The following is a 6,227-nucleotide window of genomic DNA, read 5'->3' on the forward strand; positions in this document are numbered from 1 at the left end:
AATTTCACTAAACAAAATGATACAAATTCAGTGATGGTTGTTATATTGCGTATTGTTCTCTTCTAATTAGCTGTTCAGATTACCAGATGCAATATTAGTGAAAAACATCAAAGATAAGAAAAACATTAAGCATTGTTCTTTTCAACAGACAGTAGAAATCATTAATACAATTATCCAAGATATCCTGTGTATATACATGTATATTTTCTCTTCTTTCTTTTCATTTCCCATTTTCCCCATCCCAGTTGTTTCTTTCCTTTTAACAGTTTTTTCTCTTTCTCTTTCAGAGTATTTAATGTACCTTTCAGGTTTTATTTAATCTCTCAGGTCCTTACACTTGGGAGACAATACAATGTTTGCACATGCAGGTCTGATTTATTTCACTTATGAGTGTGGTCTCTAGTTGTAGCCACGTGGTCTCTGTTTGAACTCAAGGTTCTTTTTTTTTTTTTTTTTGCTAATTTTACTTTAAAAAGCCTCAAGCTTATCTTTTTATAGCTGAGTAATACTCCATTGTATAAAAATATCATGCTTTTTTTTTCCATTCCTCAGCTGACACATATCTGGCTTGTTTCCAAGATCTAGCTATGACAAATTGTGCCATAAACATGGGTGCTACTATATTACTGTGGAATGATGTTTTTGATTTTTCTGGAAAAATACCCAGAATGAGAATAGCTGGGTTGAATGGGATTTCTAATTTTAATTTTTTGAGGAATCTTCACACTTATTTCCATAGTGGTTTTACCAGTTCACACTCCCACAAACAGTGGAGAAAGGTTTCTTTTTCCCCACAACTCTTCCAGAACTTGTTATTGTTTGATTTCTTGATGATAGCCATTCTCTCTGGGGTGAGATGGAATCTTAGCATTGTTTTAATTTGTGTCTCTCAAATGACCAATGGTGCTGAACATTTTTATATATTTATTAGCCATTTGTATTTCTTCATCTGAGAAGTGTGTATTCCTCTCAGATGCCCATTTTTTGATTAGGTCTTTGCATTTTGGGGGCTTGAGTTTTAAAAAAATATATATCTTCTAAGTAGAAGTCCTTTGTCTGAGGCAGAGTCAGCTAAAAGTTTTGTATTAAGTGATTTTTGTTTTAATTTTGTAAAATATCATACAGCGAGTGATATGGAAAATGTGGCATTTTGTATATATTGCAGGGTTCACCTTACTTTTCAGATTTAAATAATGGCATTACCTAACACAGGCTGGCCTGTCTTTTCCTCTGGAGTCCTAAAGATTTTTCTGGCATGCATAAGGAAGTAAATTGATATTTTTAATGTTTCTTCAGAAGTTTAGGATAACCTTGGGTTTTATGATCCCAGATGTTAAACTTACCAAACAATATCAAAGAAACCTTATATTTTGAGCGATAAATAACCTAATGGATAGGTATAAATGATTTGTGCATGGTAAATCCTAATAGATGTACATAGAAGAACAATAACACAATTAAAATATGTGGTCGAAGATTTTGAGGATTATACTCTTAAAAGGAAGGAAAACCAGATACAGTTCAAGTAGACTTGCAACATGAGTTTATGTCCATTGGGTCATCCACATACCTCTGGTTGTGAACTTGACTTAGGCACTCAGTGAAAATTCTCTCCAGAGGAAAGGATTTCCAACCTAGGATGTAAATATTTCTACAAAGTCAAGTTTAATGAGTACCAAAAAAAAAATTAAAAAATAACCATGCACGAAAAGAAATAAGGAATACAGAAACAAATACACAAAGATTTTGGATGATGGCATTTATCCTTCACTTATCCATTGTCTGTATGTCCCTTCTCTCAATTTATATGTTGAAACATAATTTCCAGTGTGATACTAAAAGGACAAGGAAAGTCAAAGGAGGTGATACTGATGTATCAGAAAAGCCACAGTGCTGTTCAATATGAAGTGGAAGCTACCATTCTTGGTTAAATGGGCCATCTCAGGTTGGGGGAATGAGAATAATGGAAAGAAAAGAAGATTCTCCTGAAGGAGCTCAATGCCAACACGCCTGTAACTTCCATGGCCCTGAAGGTAATGGTTGAATGTAAAGGTATTCATCCCTCAAAACAAAGAGAAGCAGAACAGCTGTTGTACTATCTGTGGAACTGCCTCAATTCATTGCTAAAAAAAGAAAAAGAAAAAATCAAGCAAAGTTAAACTTTGAAAGAATGGACATTGAAAAAGTGCCTAACATTAATGATGTGGGTAAATATCTTGAGGTACTGTATGAAGACTTTCCTCACAGGGTTGGAGCCTCTGTTCTGACCCTAGTAACTTGGAAGAACTACAATTGCATGAAACCTGCGCCTGTGCCCTAGCAAGGTCCTGAAGAAGACTGGCAGCAAAGTGCTTAGTTAGCTACAAACATAATGCACTTTTCTTTTTTCTTTTCCATTTTTTTCAGTTTCATAGGGTAACTACTTGTTACAACATTGGGGATCTGTGTATGAATATCATTGATCATGAGTTAAAAAGACAGGAGCTTTGGCAAGAACTGTATAGGAAGAAAAAGGCTGTTGATGAAGACCTTGAAACCCAAACTTTGGAAAAGGATTATGAAAAACTCTCAAAAAAAAAAAATACCAGGGATTCATGATAAAACAAGAACAAGCTCTTACACAGATTGGACTCATAGCGATCCTCCAATTTTCAGCCTCACAAGTACTGGGATTACAGGCATGTGCCACCACACCCAGGCCCAATCACCATCTCAGTGCACCCCCGGGGTGGGGCCCACATGGCACACCAGTTTCCTGGATTGAACCCCAGTCTCTGTATCTGCCTAAGCAGATGGTTTAATCCTTGGCGCTATCTAGCTTGCCCAAGAATAAGTTCTTGAGAATTGCTTTTTCTTTGTTTCTGAATCTAGCTGAAGATATTTGTCCAGAGCTGAAGATGAAGATTGAGAACATAGTTCACACGTTGGTGAAAGCTCTTAATTGGGGGCTCTTTTGAGCTGCCTATTTTACTTGTGATAGTCTTAAAGAAACAGCATTTTTATAGAAAAGAAAAATAATATGGTGGAAATAGATACTGTTGAAAAACTGGTAGGGCTGATACCACATGAGCATGAAGATTTACGGAAGCAATAAAATGGTACAAATTGGGCTTTTTCCAGAACTCACAGCACTCTTAGGCAATGAAAACTACCAACAAACAGCAACATGTATGCTTCACCACATAAGCATGGGTGGTTGCTTTAAATCATGGTTTGCATATACTGACTGTATATACACTGGCTGTGTACCACAATTAATGAAGATGCTCTTTGAATGTTCAAATGAATGAATAGATTTGGAACCCATTTCTGTCTGCATTAGTGTTGCTGCTAACAAGAGCAATGTATAGCTGATCTGTGAAGAAATGCTTATGAAAAGAACTGTGAAGCTGAAGGATCCATTGCTAGTGAAATTGACTAGAAACATTTGCCTGTATTGTAGGCCAGCTAAAACTTTGTTTATTGATTATGTTCAAGATCTTGCAGCTCACATTCCAATAATGAGGAAGAGTTTGTGATTCAATGTTTAGGGTTTCTGATAAATCTGACCACTCCAGACATGGACTGGAAACTGGTTCTTCAGGAGTATAAGTTGGTTACATATTTTGAGGGTAAATTAAATCCAGTTTCTATGGAATAGGACCTTGTTTTCAAAGGGATTATGGTGCTGAAACTGTACATATAGATGACTCTTGTGCTGGCTGCATTGCTAGCTAAACCTGGAATAATTCCTGCCCTCACTGAATTGCTAACACTTACAAAGAAGATGATGAATTTTTGTGTTGGCTAACTTACATCTTCTACAACATGGTTTTCCACCAACGCATGAGAGATACTATAATCAAGGAAACACAGGCTTCAGTATACCTAACAGATTGATTTTTTAAATTTTTTTTTCAAGCTGTGGCAGGTTTTATTAATGAAAAATTCTGCTTGGTTTATTTTTCACCAGTCTGTTCTGGCAGGCTTCTAATGATATCAGAATCACCTGGATCCATGATTGCCAGTGTGAAGACTCTGTAGTATTTTCCAAATGCTGTGCCCAGTTCGATATTATTGCCGCTGTAGTGGTGGACACCAGTTTTGGCCAACATGGCCTAGTACTCTATTTCCAATTTCCTCAAGGCTGGGCAGTTGTTGGCCAGGATGACCAATTTCACTTTGCCCTGTCTGATCATCTTCAGCGTCTGCTTGCACCCCAGCACATATTTTCCACTTTTCATAACAAGTTGGAGCCTAGAGTTGATGGACTCCAGAGATTTTTTCGTCTTCTTTGCGGCCACCATCTTCCTGTCTTAGGTGTGGACGGCCCTAAACCAGGAGCAGCCGCCAAGATGGCAGGGAAACCAGAAAGCCCTAACAGATTTAATGCATGCTGAAAATAATACAATCTGAAAGGTCTGTGATAATATTGTGCACTAGATATTATAGTGAGATACTCTGAAGAACTAAGAAAATTCAGGCCTGCTTAGACAGAGCGCAGGGACTGGGGTTTGATCCCCGGTTCTACAAGCTCTGCTGATCCTGCCCCCAGGGGCGCTGAGACAGGGATTGAGACTGGGTGTGGTGGCGGGCACCTGTAATCCTAGCTCTTGGGAGGCTGAAAACAGGAGGATCACTATGAGTCCGATCTGTATAGTGAGATCCTGTACTAAATACATTTTTTTAAAAAAGAAAATTCAGAAGGAAAAATTTTGCTGACGTAACTCTTGGTAGCTGGAGATAGTAGAGTCATCAGATGGATGACAACAGCGGTGCTTGTATGGTGGCGATGAACTAAGCCATGTGTCCATAAAGGAGATATTTTCAAAAGACCTGACTGTTTCCATAGTGCAAATGGTTTAAGTGCCACAAAGAAGGAGCCATAAACCCAGAATTCTTCAAAGAATATCACCTTTGGAAACGAAATGTAGCTGGACAGCATTCATTTCCTGGTCTTGAGATAGATAGCTTTGCTCAACCAGTTGGTGTTCTTGCTTATGGATTCTGCCCTGATGAGCCTTACTACTATGGCTACGGGTCTTCATAAAATTTTTCCCTTTCTGTGTGTACTCTCAGCTTGGAAGAAATCTTTGTGGGTTGGGTTAACTTTCACCTTGGCCTAATAATGCATGTTGATACTATTGTAGGTCTGCAGACTTTTCCCTGTTTGTTGCAGATTAACTCCAGGGCCATTTGCCTTCTGTTGAATACAGTTGATGCCTACATTGTTTACTCATCCAGCTACTTCTTGATGCTGAATAACATTTCTTATGAGACCCAAAAGTGAATGAAAAGCTATTAGACTGGAAATCACAACATAAGGTACATCAAATGGAAGTTCCAACCTTGGAAACAGAGTGGGCTTCCTTCCATTTGGGAAATCGGATTCCAGGAGTCTGTCCTTTTTTTCTTTTTTCCTGTTTTGTTTCTCTCTCTCTCTCTCTCTCTCTCTCTCTCTCTCTCTCTCTCTCTGACTCTCTGTCTCTGTCTCTGTCTCTCTGTGTATTTGATACAGGGTCTACGGGTCTCACTATGTAAATCAGTATCATAGTGATTCTCTTGTTTTCAGCCTCTCAAGCACTGGGATTACAGGTGCATACCACCACTTTGCATCTCAATGGTCCTCTCAGTGCGCTCTGGGGTGGGGCCAGCATGGTAAACAGGGGATAGAACCCAGCTGCTTCACTCTGCCTGAGCAGGCACTTTAGTCTGCTGATCTATCTGGCTGGCCCTGTATTTCTTTTCAGCAGTGCACAAGGAAGATTTAAAGGCATATAATACAAATGATAATGGGTAGCACAATGCCTGCCCCTCAAAAACTTTAATTTGTATTTATGAACTTGGGACCAATGGAAGATGGAAGATTACAAAAGGTTAACTCTTTTCTCTAATTCCTCTGAATGTAAGTTAAAGAATAAAGAGTAGAATTTCTGCCACGTTCCGGGAACCCCCAGACCCAGTCCTAGCCCAGGCCCAGTGAGTGTGTAGGAGAGCTTCTGGCTACCCTGTGCCAGAGGGACCTACTACTGGTCCCAGCCCAGGTGCAGCATGGGTGAGACCCTCTTCCACCCCCTTGGGATGCCTCCCATCACTCCGCAGCACCTCCCCCACGCCGGCTGAGTAGGAATTTCTGCCGCGTTCCGGGAACCCCCAGACCCAGTCCTAGGCCAGACCCCATGAGTGTGTGGGAGAGCTGATTCTCCCCACTACTCCACCTTGTACCCTCCAGGCTCAGCTCAGACCTG

The 6,227-nt window shown here is 39.6% G+C and overlaps 2 pseudogenes; one reads left to right on the plus strand and one right to left on the minus strand.

Moving 5' to 3' along the window:
- The window catches only part of LOC101592743, a 9,525-nt pseudogene extending 4,496 nt beyond the window's left edge, over nt 1–5,029 (plus strand).
- On the minus strand, nt 3,939–4,328 carry LOC105743676 (annotated as a pseudogene).
- Nucleotides 5,030–6,227: the final 1,198 nt, after the last annotated feature.

This window comes from Octodon degus, unplaced genomic scaffold (genome assembly GCF_000260255.1).
Source record: "Octodon degus isolate 3935 unplaced genomic scaffold, OctDeg1.0 scaffold00147, whole genome shotgun sequence".
In the NCBI taxonomy this organism is placed as follows: Eukaryota; Metazoa; Chordata; class Mammalia; order Rodentia; family Octodontidae; genus Octodon; species Octodon degus.